The sequence below is a fragment of the Diceros bicornis genome, chromosome X (assembly GCF_020826845.1).
Source record: "Diceros bicornis minor isolate mBicDic1 chromosome X, mDicBic1.mat.cur, whole genome shotgun sequence".
In the NCBI taxonomy this organism is placed as follows: domain Eukaryota; kingdom Metazoa; phylum Chordata; class Mammalia; order Perissodactyla; family Rhinocerotidae; genus Diceros; species Diceros bicornis.
This window is the reverse complement of record NC_080781.1, coordinates 8699059-8714451: the sequence shown is the minus strand read 5'-3', so window position 1 is coordinate 8714451 and position 15393 is coordinate 8699059. Positions and strand designations below refer to the sequence as shown.

Genomic DNA, 15393 nt, shown 5'->3' with positions numbered 1-15393 from the left:
ATGCACGTTGCTCTGGAGAGGAGCTATGTAGAGCAACATTAGTTACCACCCACGCAGGCAGGAAACATCAGTATAATCTTGCCTAGAGGAGTGGGAGATTTCATCCTTCCTTCCCTGTGGAAATAATTCATAGTGGATCTGGTTTGCTAATAATTACCAAAGTTAAAGAGAAATGGAGCAAAAATAGGGTTATGTTAATGGCATTTCCAACAGGTATTGGATTTGCCTTTCACATTTTAAAGTATAAACTATAGTCAAGCACCTTCCAACATGATTTTTCTTTTGAAGGGGAGGAACATAGTAGACTATAGTTGTCTGAAATTACCATTGTACTGTATAAAGAGAAAACTAAGATGAAGAAGGTAAGAAGAGAGAGAGTAAAAGAAATGGCTGCTGTCTTTGAAAAATATATAGGTTTAGGGGCAAGATGAGTTCAGTGTTGGACACCCTGCATCTGTGATGACCATGGTTATCTAGGCAGTGAAATCCAAGAGGCAGTTCAGAACGTAGAGGTGAAACTCAGGAAAGTGAGAGCTGGTTGCAAATAAAGAAACACAAATGATCTGGTGTGGTTGGACATTAAAGCCACAAGTATGAATGGTGATATCCTTCAAGGATTTTGTTTTTCTTTGCCATCATTCCATATTTACCAAAGAATCTTCTGACTTTAACTGGGTTTCCCTACTAAGAAGGGAATGCTTGACTAGTCAACCTAAATATATTCCTGCCTCTTTGGCAGTTTTATTTCTTATTGTAAACATTGTGAATGAATAAATTGGAGAGAAGAGAAGTAAAAGTGGAAGGAAAATCAAGAAGGTGAGGTATCGTGGCTGTGGAGGAAGGAGGGAAGGGCTCTCTTGAGTGGTTTGGACTCACACTAAAGTGGGATTGAAGAATTAAAGCCACAAAAGACAAGTTGACAAACCATTCTCTACCACCACCACATCAAACACAGTTTTCCAAGAAATATGCTTTGGGGGCTATTAAAATTCATATTTTAACTTTTGAATCTTAGTAAGTACAGATGTTTGTGATATTATTTTATTACATGGTCTCCTTATGAAAAAAAAGACCCAAATATATACAGGCTCTAAATGTAGAGTTATTGGTATAAATATTTAAAAGATATAATCAGAATGTAGCAAAGGTTTGGATTTTTCTTCTCTCCTTCTCCCTCTCTTGCTCTCTCTCTCATTCTTTCTCTCTCATACACACACTACAGCACCAGCAAAATAAAGCTTTACATCCAAAGAAATACATTGTGAATTATAAAACATAAAAAAAATTGTTAATGTAAATGCTAAGATATGTTACTCTTGCCCCTCTGCTCTGGGGGCTCTCTACTAATTTGCTCAAGGGTCCTCTTTAGTTGCACCTACCTTGATGTCACTTTGGAAGCAGAGGCAGCCATATTAGTAGTAAGCCTAATGCACGAGGTTATCTGAGGAGTGCTCTTTCGTCCCCAAATCTCTATCTTATCACCTGTATCAGTCAGGGTTCTCCAATGAAACAGAACCAATAAGAGATCTATCTGTCTCTCTATGTATCTATTGAGAGGTTTATTTTAAGGAATTGGTTCACACAGTTGTGAGGACTACCAAGTCTGAAATTTGAAGGGCAGGCTGGCAGGCTGGAAACTCAGCAGAAGTTGACATTGCAGTCTTGAGTCTGAAATCTGTAGTGCAGGCTGTCAGGCAAACATTTCCTGAGCTCCTGCTATGTGCTGGATATGGAGCCAGTCCCAGAAGCCAGGAGATTGGTGGGATATGTTCCCTGCTGCCTCACCAATACTCTAGGTGGTGAGACACACACCTTCTGATAATTTCATTTATTGCAGTTAATTTATAAAGTTACTATGAGAGTATAAAGAAAATGTATTTAGCCATGGCCTTTACTCTGGAGGAGATGGCCTTTGAATTGACTTTTTTTTTTTTACCACTTTAACTATTTTTAAGTGCACAATGTAGTGGCATTAAGTACATTTACAATGTTATGCAATCATCACTGTGAATTGACTTTGAAGGGCTAAGTAGGGGTTATTCTAGTGTAGCAGACACTGTTAGATGCTATAGAACAGCTATTCTCTCCCTGCCTCCATTTTTTTTTTTTTTTGCACAAATGGTAGCATACTTCACATAGTGTTTTCACTCTTGTTTTTCTTCACTTAAAATATCTTGGAGGATTTCCATATCGATATATAAAGTGTTCTTTTTTGTTTTTATTTAACAGCTGTACACTGTTCCATTGCACAGATTAATATAATTTATGTAACTGGTCTCTTACTGATAAACTAAATTTAGATTCCTTCTAATACTTTCTTATCAAAAACAATACTACAATGAGTAATATTGTACTCACATCATTTCTCACATGTGTGAGCATATTTGTGGAATAACACCTAGAATCGAAGTAACTGGGTCAGGAGGAATTTGCTTTCATCTTTGATAGACATTTCCAAATTACCCTCAATAGGTGGTTGTACCAATTAACACTTCCCTCTAGAATGTTTGGGAGAGCCTGTTTCCCCACACCTGCATCAACACCGAGTATCGCTCTTTTGGTTATTGATTTTGTAGGAACTATTTACATAGTAAGGAAATTAACTCTTTTTTTTTAAAGTATGAGTGTGTTAGTCTGCTTGGGCTGCCATAACAGAATAACGTAGGCTGGGTGGCTTAAACAACAGAAATTTATTTTCTCACAGTTCTGGAGGCTGGAAGTCCAAGATCAAGTTGCCGTCAGGGTTGGTTTCTGATGAGGACTCTCTTCCTGCCTTGTAGACAGCTGCTTTCTTGCTGCGTCCTCACTTGGCCTCTTCTCTGTGCACATGCCGAGAGGGAGCTCTTTGGTGTCTCTTCCTGTAAGACACTAGTCCTATCAGATTAGGGCCCCACCCTTATGACCTCATTTAACCTTAATTACCTCCCTAAAGACCCCAACCCCAAATATGACTATATTTGGGGATAGGGCTTTGACATATGAATTGGGCAGGGGGGACACAATTCAGTCCGTAACTGAGTTAGAAATATTTTCTCAGTTTGTCATTTTCTTTTGTTGTTGCTTGTGGTGAGTTTTGCTTTGAGTAATTTTTATGCACCTTAATTTTACAGTCTTTTCTTTTATGGTTTCTGAAGCATTTTCTCTTAAGTCCTAAATGAATTCTTCCAAGTTTTTTCAAATTTTTAAAGGTTTTCACTTTTTACTTTACACCTTTCATATATTTGAAATTTACCCTGGTGTAAGAAATAAGGTACAGCTCCAATCCCCCCTCTATTTTTTTCAAACAGTTACTCAATTGTCTTAGGACTATTTATCCAATAAACCATCCCCCCACTCCCATTACACACAGACAGATTTGAGATGTCATCTCATTATTAAGACACTAAATTCCCATGTGTACTTGTATCTATTTTTGGACTTTTTACTCTGAGCCATTGTTGTATCCATGACACATCAATACCACATTAGTTTAAGTTTTAGGATCATCTGGCAAATCAGTCCCCTCTCATTACTCTTTTTTTTCAGAATTTTTCTTGATACTTTTGCTTGTTTGTATTTCTGAATGAAATTTGGAGTTGGCTGGTCAAGTTTTTTTTAAAAAAATCTGGATAGTAATTTATTGGGATTATGTTAAGTTTGTATATTAATTTAGAAAGACTAGAACTCTTTAGAAAAATGAGTCATCCTATACATGAATATGCAGTGCCCTCCCAAATGTTCAAGTTTTCTTTGGTGTCCCTCAATACTGTTTCAAAGTATTTCTTAAAATCTTGAATATTTCTTGAGTTTATTCCTTGGTACGTAAACTTCGTTGTTGCAATGTAAAAGAAATCTTTTCTTTCCTTATATCTTCAAACCATTGTTGGTATATTTATGAAAACTATTGACTACATTCACCTTATGTTCTGCAATGTTTTGAATTCTATTATCTTTAGTCATATTTTTTGTTTGTTTATCTTGGATTTTCCAGGGATTCTTTCATATAATGTCAATCAGTAATAATGTTACTTCTTCATTTCCAACTCTAATGCCTATAATTTTTTTTCCTGCTAATTGCATGAGCTAGAACTTTCCAGTAAAATATTAAATAATAGAAGTAGTAGTGGACATTCCTAATTTTTGTGGGAATGTGTCTAGTGTTATTTATCCATTAAGCATTGTGTTAACTTTTAGATTGGCATGGACATAGTTTTTTTTATCATGTTCATGAAGTATCTATCTATCTCTGTTTTATTATGAGTTTTAACAAAATCAACTGTGAGTGGACTTCCACAGAAGATGATAAAGAGGTTGAGTTTCCCATCTAGGTCAATGTGAACTGAGCCAGCACAGGCAGAAAGAGGAGTCCAGAGACAGAGGTGACCATGGGTACATAAGGCCCTGAGAAGTACCATGTAGCTTCGGGAAACTTGATCTTCCATGGACCTGGAGATTCAAGTGCATCAGATCTTGAGCTCCAGGGGTTAGGGAGGTCAGGCCTAGCTAACAAAGGCTTACATTTTGCTTAAGGGTGAATTTATTAAATAAATATTATACAAAATGTGGTGAGTTGATTATGAAGCATTCTTTGGTCATAGAGTTATATATGTGTGTCTGTGTATCTGTACAGTTGCTTTAGTTTTATAGTTTATTTTATTTTTATTTTTTTATTGTGGTAACATTGCTTTATAACATTATGTAAATTTCAGTTGTACATCATTGTATTCCAATTTCTGTACAGACCAATGCTTCTCACACTTCAGTTTGCACACAAATCCCTCAGGGATTCTGTTAAAATGCAGATGCTGATCGGTAAGTCTGGATGGGGCATGGGAGTCTGCATTTCTAGTTCTCACAAGCACCCAGGTAGTGCCAGTACTGCTAGTCCAAGGACCACACTTTGGATGGTCAGGCTTTAGAGTGCCCAATGTGTTGTCCAGAGAAAAAAATTACAGAGGTAGGGAGTAAGCATTTAGAAACTTTTGTACAGTTTAAAAGAGTGATTTTATATCTGATGAACCTGATACTAAAGAAATTTGGCTTGCATTTTGTATGTTTGCTTTTTATTTCATTTCATTAGTAATTTTTTTTCTTGTTTTACAAAAATATCAGTCTGTAATTGATTAGAAATTAAAAAATAACTAGTCCTTCTTTACACATAGTTGAAGAAGCACTACTTTAAAGTACCTCATAGTGAGAGAAAGTTGCTTATTTCTTTTCTCTCATGTGGAAGCAAGAGCATTTGTCTAAAGTTTTCAGTTACCCAAAATTAATTCAGCTTTATAATATATTTAGCGACTAGAAGAGATGAGTATGACTATTCTACTATCTACAATAATAATAATATAATTAGCCCCTAACTTTATTTAAATAATAATTTAAATAATAATTATCAATGACAATAATACACTTGATTTATTTTTTAAAATTCCTTTATAATTGCTCAAAGTGGCCTCATACTTTATTTCATTGCTTTTTGCAGTACTGTAGTACCTAGCACTGAGCCACCTGAGGTGAGAAAGGATTATGCTGCACCGATGTGGTTTGAGGATCACCTACTGGGCTCCCTTCCCCAAATATATTTATCCTCAGGTGAGTCTGCCATGGTGCTGGAAATTAACACTGAGAAGTGACTGCTAAAATGAAAATGCGCTGGCATTCATTGTGAAACGTTAAATATGTGTTTTATTGTGTCAGGTTAAATGGAAATGATTGATTGTATATTATATTAGTGGTTAAACATTTAAAAGAAATTCCATTTCTCAGAACTTTCTTTGATTTTTGTTGTTGTTGTGTGTTCATATGCTGTGTTCTCTATGAGCACTTGATACATATCAGAATTGTGTGATGGAAAAAGGGTTAAAATTAAAAACGTTCTATGTGTTAATTTAAAGATTTCCTGAAAATTATGTGTGTGTGGATCTATTATTTTATTTTAACAGGGAACAGCTCAGTCTGGCCCCCAAAGTACCACAGGAAAACACTCTGAAAGCCATCACTTTAAACCATCAACTCCAATAGATTACATTTGTTTAGTAAAAGTTATGTCACTGAAAACAAACTTCAGAAGCATGCTTAGGACATTTGTTAAAGATGACAAGTGAGTAATTGTTGGGTGGTGTTTATTAGAGAGAACGTACGGTCCTTGTAAAATCATTCTTTTGTCTACTTTTCCTTTTTTTCTTTCTTCTTCTTCTTCTTTTTTTTTTTTTTTTGCAGGGGAAGATTCGCCCTATGCTACCATCTGTGCCAATATTCCTCCTTTCTCCCCGCCCCCCGACCAAAGCCCCAGTACATAGTTGTGTATAGTTGTAGGTTCTTCTATGTGAGCCACCACCACAGCATGCCTACTGACAGACGAATGGTGTGGTTCCACACCCGGGAACGGAACCCAGGCGGCTGAAGTGGAATGTGCTGAACTTTAACCACTAGGCCATCAGGGCTGTCTCCTTTCTTTCTTTACTGTTCTCTCTTCTCCCTCGCTCCCTCACTTCCTTCTGTCCCTCCATCCTTCTCTCCCCACCAGTCCCCGTTCCTTTGCTTTTAACAAATTATTGAGTACCTACTATGTCCAAGATATTACGCTAGACACAAAAAGAGAGAGAAAAGATGTGCTTTGGCACTCATAATGAGGCCCCCAGACCATTAGGATTTAGGATTCTTGAACAAAGAAATTCGATGAAGTTTATCCTCCAAAGGCAAGAGGAGACGAGTGGCCAGAAGAGCAGAATGTGCTGGCTGGAAAGCAGACAAGATCTGAGTAAAGGAAGCTGAAGGACACACACTTCCACTCAGGATTTAACAGTGGCAGGAATGCTTGGTGTGTAGCAGGTTAGCACTGGGTTAGTATTATTTAAAGGACTACAAGCCTGGCCTCTAATTTAAAAGTGGTGTGGGAGTGGGGCACAGCAGGTGGTGAACCAAAGGAATTTAGCGTGAGCTGAAAAATAAGCTGAAGTACTAACTCCATTATGGGTTGGGAGGCAAGAACCTTCCCTTTTTTGAGTTGATGATAAGCTTCTTCAGTCTGGTTTGCTTTCCAAAATTCCACTTCTTCCTTTTCTAGAAAACGAGGTGAAATACTTTATGCCAGCCACCAAAAGCATTAACTGTATTTAATGTGAATTGGTGAGCTTATTATGCTATAAGAATGTCTCTTGGCTGTTTCTTATGCTCTCTCCCTCAAAATAGTTTGTATTTTTGGAATCCTACATAGCCCACATTTTGTTTTTCAGAGAAAACATTCAATGGCTGTGGTTGGATGAGTTCTCTTCTCTACTCTACGCAACCAAGGCCAGCTAGGTCTCTAGGCCATCTTGATGCCAATTGCTGAGAGTCTTTTCTGTGTTTAGTAATTTGGTACTGGTTATTTCCACCTTCTCTGAGAACAGAGCCTCAGAATAGAGACCAGATTGAAAAAAATCTAAAAAGTCTCTTTTGCTCTGAGAATCCTGAAAGCAGATACTACATCTTATCCATCTTCTCTCCTTGGTACCGCGTACAATGTCTGGCACACACCTACTGTATAGATGGATGGATGGAGGTAAACAGGAAGAAAAATAAAGCCCACAGCACACCACCAAGTGACTGCAAAATTATTCCTGCAGTGAAGACACAGTTTTTTTTTCTCCTTTGCTTTCCGTTGAATACCTTTCTAAACTTGTCTAAATGGATGGGTGGGAGGATAGACTGATGGATGGTGGGCTAACGGATGACAGGATGGGACAATAGGTGGGTGGATGGGTGGCGGATGAATTAAATGTTGTACATCAGTCCCTACTGACCATTGAGACTATTCAGTGTCATTAAACTATCAATATCTGATGACTTAGGGCAACTCTATCACCTATTTCTGAGTTTCATCTGGTTGAAGTTTGAAATCACTGACCCTTTTATTCATTTGATTCTGCCACTTCATGTATAATCTGCTGAAAGTTTTGACAATAACAGTGACGTTTCTACTTACTTTATGTGGGTTCAATGTTGGCTTTTGAAAAGTAATACATATATAGTTTATAAACCTTATATTTTTTGGCTTTAAATGTTTTCTCACCTCCTTGGACAATGTTACAAAACATTTTATGTTAGAAAAGTTTACAAAAGGATAACATGAGTTTAAAAAATCATAGTTCAGGACAGTGATTTAACTGGACCAGAAAAATGGAAACCTAGATTCTCTAAATTAAAAAAAAAAAACTTATTTGGGGTAATCACTTTAATATTGGACTTTACCATCTATGATAGGTGGGAATTTTTTACAAGGGGAACCTCAATTGGTGAGATCTGTCAATTGCATGAATCTATGACCCTGTGACCCAGCAGCTATTAACTCGACATTACTAACCTGCCTCCACACAAACATTTCATAATCTTCAGTGTGAGAATTTATGTTTAAATTTTTAAACAACTTTGACGGGAATAATCATAACCTAAATCTTTTGGAGTAGGAAAATCCCTAACAAAAAGACTTAAGAAATTGCCACTGGGGGGCGATGGAAGTTCAGAAACTGCCCCGCTAGTCCCTGAGGCAACAGAGCACTTCAGCTGGTTTATTTATTCAAAGCTGGAATTTGGACGTGCGAACCACCAAGCTCAGGGAAATTCCTGGATGAGGAACACAGTCCTGGGAAAAACCTACCAAAGATGGAATTAGCACCTTGGCAGACCGCCTTTAACACAAAGAGCTTTCCTTACTTGTGTGTCTTAAGAATTGACTTCAGTTCCCATCAGTCTGAAACAGAGCAAGCCAAGTTAAACTGCAAAGAAAGGAGACAACAAAGAAGGGTGCTTTTTTATCATTACCTGCAAACACATGTAAGTGCACAGTTTCAACAGCATTAAGTCATCTCCCAGCCACTTGGATCAGAATTTTGGCTGGTGTGGGTGGGCCTCAGTTAGGAACTTTCCTCGGGGGAGGAGGGAGGTTGTAGAGTTTATCTTAGGAAACTCTGAGTCATAGCTAACACTTCAGGTGACAGTTAAAGAATCTAGTGAGGCAGAGTTTACACAGGTTTAGAAAGGTATCTTGGAAAACAAAGGAGAGAAAAAAATGTGTCTTCACTGAAGGGGTAATTTTGTGGCCACTTGCTGGTATACCGTGGGCTTTATTTCTCCTTGCTGATTACCTCTGTGGTGATTGGGACCACTGGAGTATTGGGGTCCAACTCTAGCACCAGACTTTGGCCAGCCCACTCCGTCAAGCACTATCAATGTTGGGGGTCCAGTTACGAATCCTACTTGGTCTTCTTTTCTTTCCCCAGATTGATACCATCAAAGTGTCATCAGCAGGAGGATTTTGTTCTGCCTCCACTCCAAGAAGAGCCAAAGCACAGGGAGATGTGGAACTTAAGAAAGGAAGTCCAGAATGCACTTTTGTGCATAAGAGAAGGCATAAACATATCCAAGAAATTATGTTGCATCCCATGTCACATAGGCTTTCCATTTCTAAAGCCTTCCAATCTGGCAGAGGGATAGCTTGGGAGTTCTGAGATTGCAGCTAGGATGAGGACACATGGATCCCAATGCTCAGTGCCCTGTGCCCTCTGGAAGTTGCTGATGCATGTTTCTAAGGACACTCAGAAAATCTGGAAGTATGTTATACCAGTGAGGACATTTCGGGTTTCCAGTGAGAAGCCCAACTTGAATTAGTTAAGCAGAAAAAGGAATTTATTGGTTCACATCACTAGCAAGTCCGGGTGGGTAAGGCCGCAGGAAGGGCTGGATCTGGGAGCTCTGCCTCCCTCTCTCAGCCCAGTGTCCCTCTGTGTGATGACTTCTCTCCCAACTTCTTGAACATTCTGACGAATTAGCTCCTATCGAGTCACATACTTTCCCTTGGATCAATTACTGCGTCTAGGGGCAGCATGGGGCAATATGATTTGCGGGGGCCTGGAGTCTTGTAATTGACAGCCCACCTAGGACCACATGAAATAGGAGAGAGGATGGTCCTCAGAGGAACTGATGCTGGACAGACTAAAGCAGCATGAATCTACATGCAAATAATTTGTCTGTATGGACAGGAAGATCAAGAAGCCAAGTAATAGTAAGAGACCCGTTAGCCAATAGTAAAATTAATCCTAATTGCAGTTTTGCTTACTTAAATTCTACCATAGGCGTAATGAAAATGCTCTGGATTCTTGTGTAAATCATTTGGGGAATGTCTCTACTAATTCAAAGAGGATCTAAGAACTGTTTTCTATTGACAAATGCCTCTATAAAAAGGAACCCCAGTTGTATTCAATACAATAAGGAAAGCCCATGAATTCATTGTTGGATGCTGAAAAGAAAAGGGAACGTACTGTCTAATAATGAAAAGGACCAACAATCGCATTTGAGACTAGCAGTTCCAAAGTGATCCCTGGAAACCCCTTAAGGTCTACATGATTATTTGCAAGGCTCCATTAATGTGAGTGATCTGCTTTCTTTGTAAATCCTAATCATACAAAACACATGCCCCGTAAAGCTCTAGGCCCATGCTCTCTCGCTGCTGGCTATGAATGTGTAAGTCACTTCTCCTCTCAGAGCCTCTACTGCCTCATCAGTGAAGTGGCAAGAATACCAACCTATGGAGTTATCTTGTGATAAAATGAATAATCACATATGGGTCAAACCCAGGAGTCAGCACGCATTTTCTGTAAAGGGCCAGGGAGTAAACATTTTGGGCTTTGTGAACCATAGTCTCTGTTGCAACTACTCAACTCTGCCATGGCAGCAAGAAAGCAGCCACGTGCGATATGTGGATGAATGAATGTGGCTGGGCTCCAGTAAAAATGTGTTTAGGAAATAAAGGTGACCTTCAAATTTGGCCCATAGGCCATAGTTTGTTGACCTCTGGTCTAACTAATTGTTAGTTCCTCCCTGTTCAATAAGTGTTAGCTCCTCCCTGCTCATCTTGTTCACCCTCTTGCCCTTTGTCAGAGAACATCCTTTCATGGACTGAATTGTGTGCCCTCAAATTCATATGTTGAAGCTCTAACCTCAGATGTGACTGTATTTGGAGATGGAGCCTTTAAGGAGGTAAAGGTTAAATGAGGTCATAAGGGTGGGGCCCTAATCCCATAGTACTGGTGTTCTTGTAAGAAGAGGAAGAGACACCAGAGCTCTCTCTCTCTCTCCACCATGTATGGACAGGGCAAGGTGGCCACTGCAAGCCAGGAGGAAAGCTCTTACCGGAAACCAACCCTGATGGCACCTTGATCTGGGACTTCCAGCCTCCAGGACTGTGAGAAAATAAATGTCTGTTGTTTAAACCCCCCAGTCTGTGGTGTCTTGTTATAGCAGCCCAGTAGACTAAAACAATGACTCATTAATTAACTGTGTGAATGCTGTTGCCACCTTAAATTTCTTCCCTTCCTTCCTTCCTTCCTCCCTCCCTCCCTCCCTCTCCTCCTTTCTCCTTTCCTTTAAAAAAATTTTACATCTCTCAACTGGAGGTTAAAACATCTGCCCCGCTTATCCAACAAAATTTTTGTGAGGCTTAAACTAAATAGAAAACGTGAGGCACAATATAGTACAAGCGATCACTGAAGTATTTTTATTTAATCTCTATCACCTATATTTGCAAATGTCAACTACCATGTTGGACAGCAAATCTTGACCCAACTGTTGAGGCCCTTTTTCCCCTCTGAGTGAGGTTACTTGGTCAATGGAGTGGTGTTTGTTTTTATTTCCTTGCGTGCTTTCATTTTTTGAGAGGTAGAGGAGCTACAAGGAGGCAAGGAGGAGAAAACGTGTGTGAAAAGGATTCTAGTTCTAGCCCAAAGTGTTTTGCCTGCCTCCTTTGATGATCAATGGTATCATCTCCTTCTTTCAGTAAATACAAAGTTTCTACTCTAAGTCTGGTGCTGTGCTGGGTGCAGTAGATACAGAAGTGGTGAGGACAGACGAGGTCTCTGCCTTCAAGCTTACTTCTAGTGGGGCGTGTGTGTGTGTGCGCGTGTGTGTGTGTGTGTGTCTGTGCAGGCGGAGGGGGAGGGGAGGTTGGGCTCAGAACAGAGAACCACTGAATCAATAAAATAATTACAGACTCTGAACAACATCAGGAAGAAAACCAACAAGATCGTGTGACAGAAGTTACAGGCGTGGGACTGGCCCTAGAGAAAATAAGCAGTCTTTATGCCCTCTGCATCTTCCCTTTCATCTTCTTTTCCCTCAACCATAATCTCCAAGGCTTTCAAGCTCCTAGTTTCTCCTGAAAATATTGAATCAAGATGATGTTCTTCTTTGCTGGTATCATCCCTAATATACAGTTCACAATAATAGTAACAACTGTTATTAACTGTATACTTCTGGCCTGGGCACTACTATGCTAGGCATTTTTTTTGGTAATAAACTTAATTTTAGAATAGTTGTAGATTTACAGAAAAGTTGCAAAGACATACAGAGTTCTCATATACCCCACACTCAGTTTGACCTATTATTAGCATCTCACATTAGTACAGTACATTTGTCACAAGTCATAAACCAATTCTGATACATTAATATTAACTAACATCCATTCTTTAATTGAATTTTGTTAGTTTTTACCTATTGCCCTTGTTCCGTTCCTGGATCCCTTCCAGGATGTCACATTACAGTTTATCATCATATCTCTTTGGGCTCCTCTTGGCTATAACAGTTTCTCAGACTTTCCTTGTTTTTGACAACTTCACAGTTTTGAGGGGGACTGGTCAGGTATATTGTAGAATGTCCCTCAATTGGGGTTTGTCTGATACAATGCATTATTTCTTATTGTCGTGGCTAACTTTCAGTATAGGTATAAATTATTCATTCCATCATTACAGATGAAAACACTGAGGCACAGGGAGGTTAAGGAACTTGCCCAAATTCCCACAGCTAGCAAATGACAGAAGCAGTGATTCAGACTCAAGGTTGACATGACTTCATGCCACACACTTACTTTGCCTCCCTGGCCCCTCTTTGCTGAATTCCTGACAATGAAAGAGTTCCTTTCAAGGCTACCAGGGTGATCCCCTTTGTAGTTGTTCTTGCATATGGTCTTAAACAATTTACTGATATGTTTAATTAGATTAGAAAAATTTCCCCAGTCAGTTATTTGCTGAACTGATGAATTGGGTACCTTCAGTGGCTGTTTTCTTAGGGCGGTTGGTTAATCCAGAAAGAACATCACCTAAAAAGTATTCAAGAACCTGTGTTTCTAGGAGTGGTTCTCAAACTGTGCTCACCTTAAGTCCATGAGTGTCACCTGGACTGCTTGTTCCTCGGTCTCGCTAATAACATTTCAATTGCTGAACAGACACATGTAGTTAATAGCTTTGGTAATGGTTAGCATGGATCTAGGGCAGCATTCTCAAACTTGAATTTGGACACACAAATCACTGGGCAATCTGGCTAAAATCTGGGTTCTGATTTGGGAGAGCTGAGGTTGGGCCTGGGATTCTGCATTTCTAACAATCTCCCAGGTGATGCTGATGCTGCTGGTCCAGGGACCACACTTTGAGTAGCAAGGGACTACAGTAATCTTGAATGAGGACTACCTCAACTCTGGTTTCGCCACTTGCTCAGTGGTATTCTCTCATTTCAAAGGCAAGGATATGTGTGCATTTGTGTGAATATATATAAAATATATATGTATATAAATACATACACATACGTATGTGTATGTATCTGAATATGTATATATATCTGAATGTGTCTAGACACATAAGTAAGCTCTGCAAATATAAAGAACACTTCAGGACTACGTATGTTATTTGTCTTCACTGTATTTTAAATTCACCTTACTCTTCCTTGGTTCACTGTAACTGAACAACAGCTGACTGTTTAATCTTGATGTAAGTCCCTATATTCATTTGTTTGCTTTTTAAATGAGTGCTGTAGTTTCCTGCATTGTGCTTCAATGTTTGAAGGCAGTTAAAAAGTACTTGGTGACCCAGGCTCTCTGTGCTTTTCTGTACAGTGCAGAGTAAATCCCAGTTCTGTTTGGCTCCCTTGTACTTGTATGTGGAAATGTTGTGCCCCAGTATTTGTTTCTCTCTGTAGATGCTTTTTCATTCTTCTTTAGACATCAACATGGAAAGGTTATGAGTTACTTCTGAAGCGTTGTTTCAACATTTATTCAATTATTCATTTGATTCTTCTGAGCCAAAGCTGATTTAACTCCTATGCCAGGTTCTAAAAGACAAACATCCAAAAAACAAAAACTAAAATTGACTGAGTTCTCTTTTTGAGGATTTATAATCAGAGAAAGTTATTTGAGTATAAATAGCAACCAAAATCATGGTGAAATTGGAGAAATTGGTCTTGCTTCTCCCTTTATCATCCTTTAGTTTCTTTTAAGGGACAAGTTTTTTTGTGGGAAAACTCCATTATTTTTAGCAGTTATTGAAATAAGACAAAGAAAGATATGAAGAACATAGCTATTAAAAAATTTGGAAAAAATCCCCAGGGAATAACCCACTAAAATTGTAGGAAATAATATGAGGGATAGCATTTGGGTATATCAAAGCAGGATAGAGAGGAAAAATATTAATTTTTACTTTAATCTCAATTTAAATTTTATTATCTATTATTCACCATGTGAGGTGGGAACATTGTATTTTTTTCTTTATGGGACAGAATACTTATTCTGTGTACAGTTAATAGATCCCAATAATTATAAGATCTGGCATCATCCATGAAAATGGCTACTAATTCAAAAGCTTAATTCACTGGGCTGGATTCTAGAGGAATGAAAAGTCCCGAGGGAAATCAAGCTGGAGTTCACCGTTAAATGAATAGTCTCTTTGTTTTATTTCTTTTGTTTTAACAGCCTGGGTGTCTGCATGAACTATGGAGTATGCTACATTTTTTATTTTCTGTGAATCAAACTGCATTTAATAATAGCTAACATTCATTAACTGCTTAGTATATGTCAGGACCTTATTAATTACTTTATTTGTATTATTTTACTTAATTCTTATAACAACTTCATGACATAGGTACTGTCAAAGTATAATTTTTAAAAAGCTATAAACACAAATATCATACCAATACAGAATGAACACATGCCAATAATTTATTCAATTCATTAACGATGAGAACCATAAGAGTAGGTAAAGCTGATTCCAAGAGCATTTTGAGGAACTTGGTATTTCTAGGCATTTTGAGAAAAAAAGTACTGAATAAGATTTTTAAGATAGATTCAAAACTGGTTAATGTCCTACAGGACAATAAAACCACAATTTTTGGGGTTATCTTTTGTCTTGGACAGAAATCTAAGAATTAGCATGTAACTTCAGAGCATCTGAATTCTAATCAAATAAAAAACAGAAAGTCAAACACAAGTACATTCCCCAGATAAGTAAATAACTCTTAGGTAGGCCAGTCAGTGCCCCAGTAAGATTTTGAAAGGTCATGCCACAGCCCATTTCACCTCATTCAAAGTTTGGGATAATTTTCTTAACAAAATTATAA

General features: G+C 38.4%; 1 long non-coding RNA gene across 2 annotated transcripts in view; it reads right to left on the bottom strand.

The window, feature by feature from the left end:
- Positions 1-11896: 11896 nt before the first annotated feature.
- The window catches only part of LOC131400722 (uncharacterized), a 49062-nt gene continuing 45565 nt past the window's right edge, over positions 11897-15393 (bottom strand). For both annotated transcript variants that reach the window (XR_009217426.1, XR_009217427.1), the window contains one exon: positions 11897-14112. This is a non-coding gene — a long non-coding RNA (uncharacterized LOC131400722). The remainder of the gene's footprint in view (positions 14113-15393) is intronic.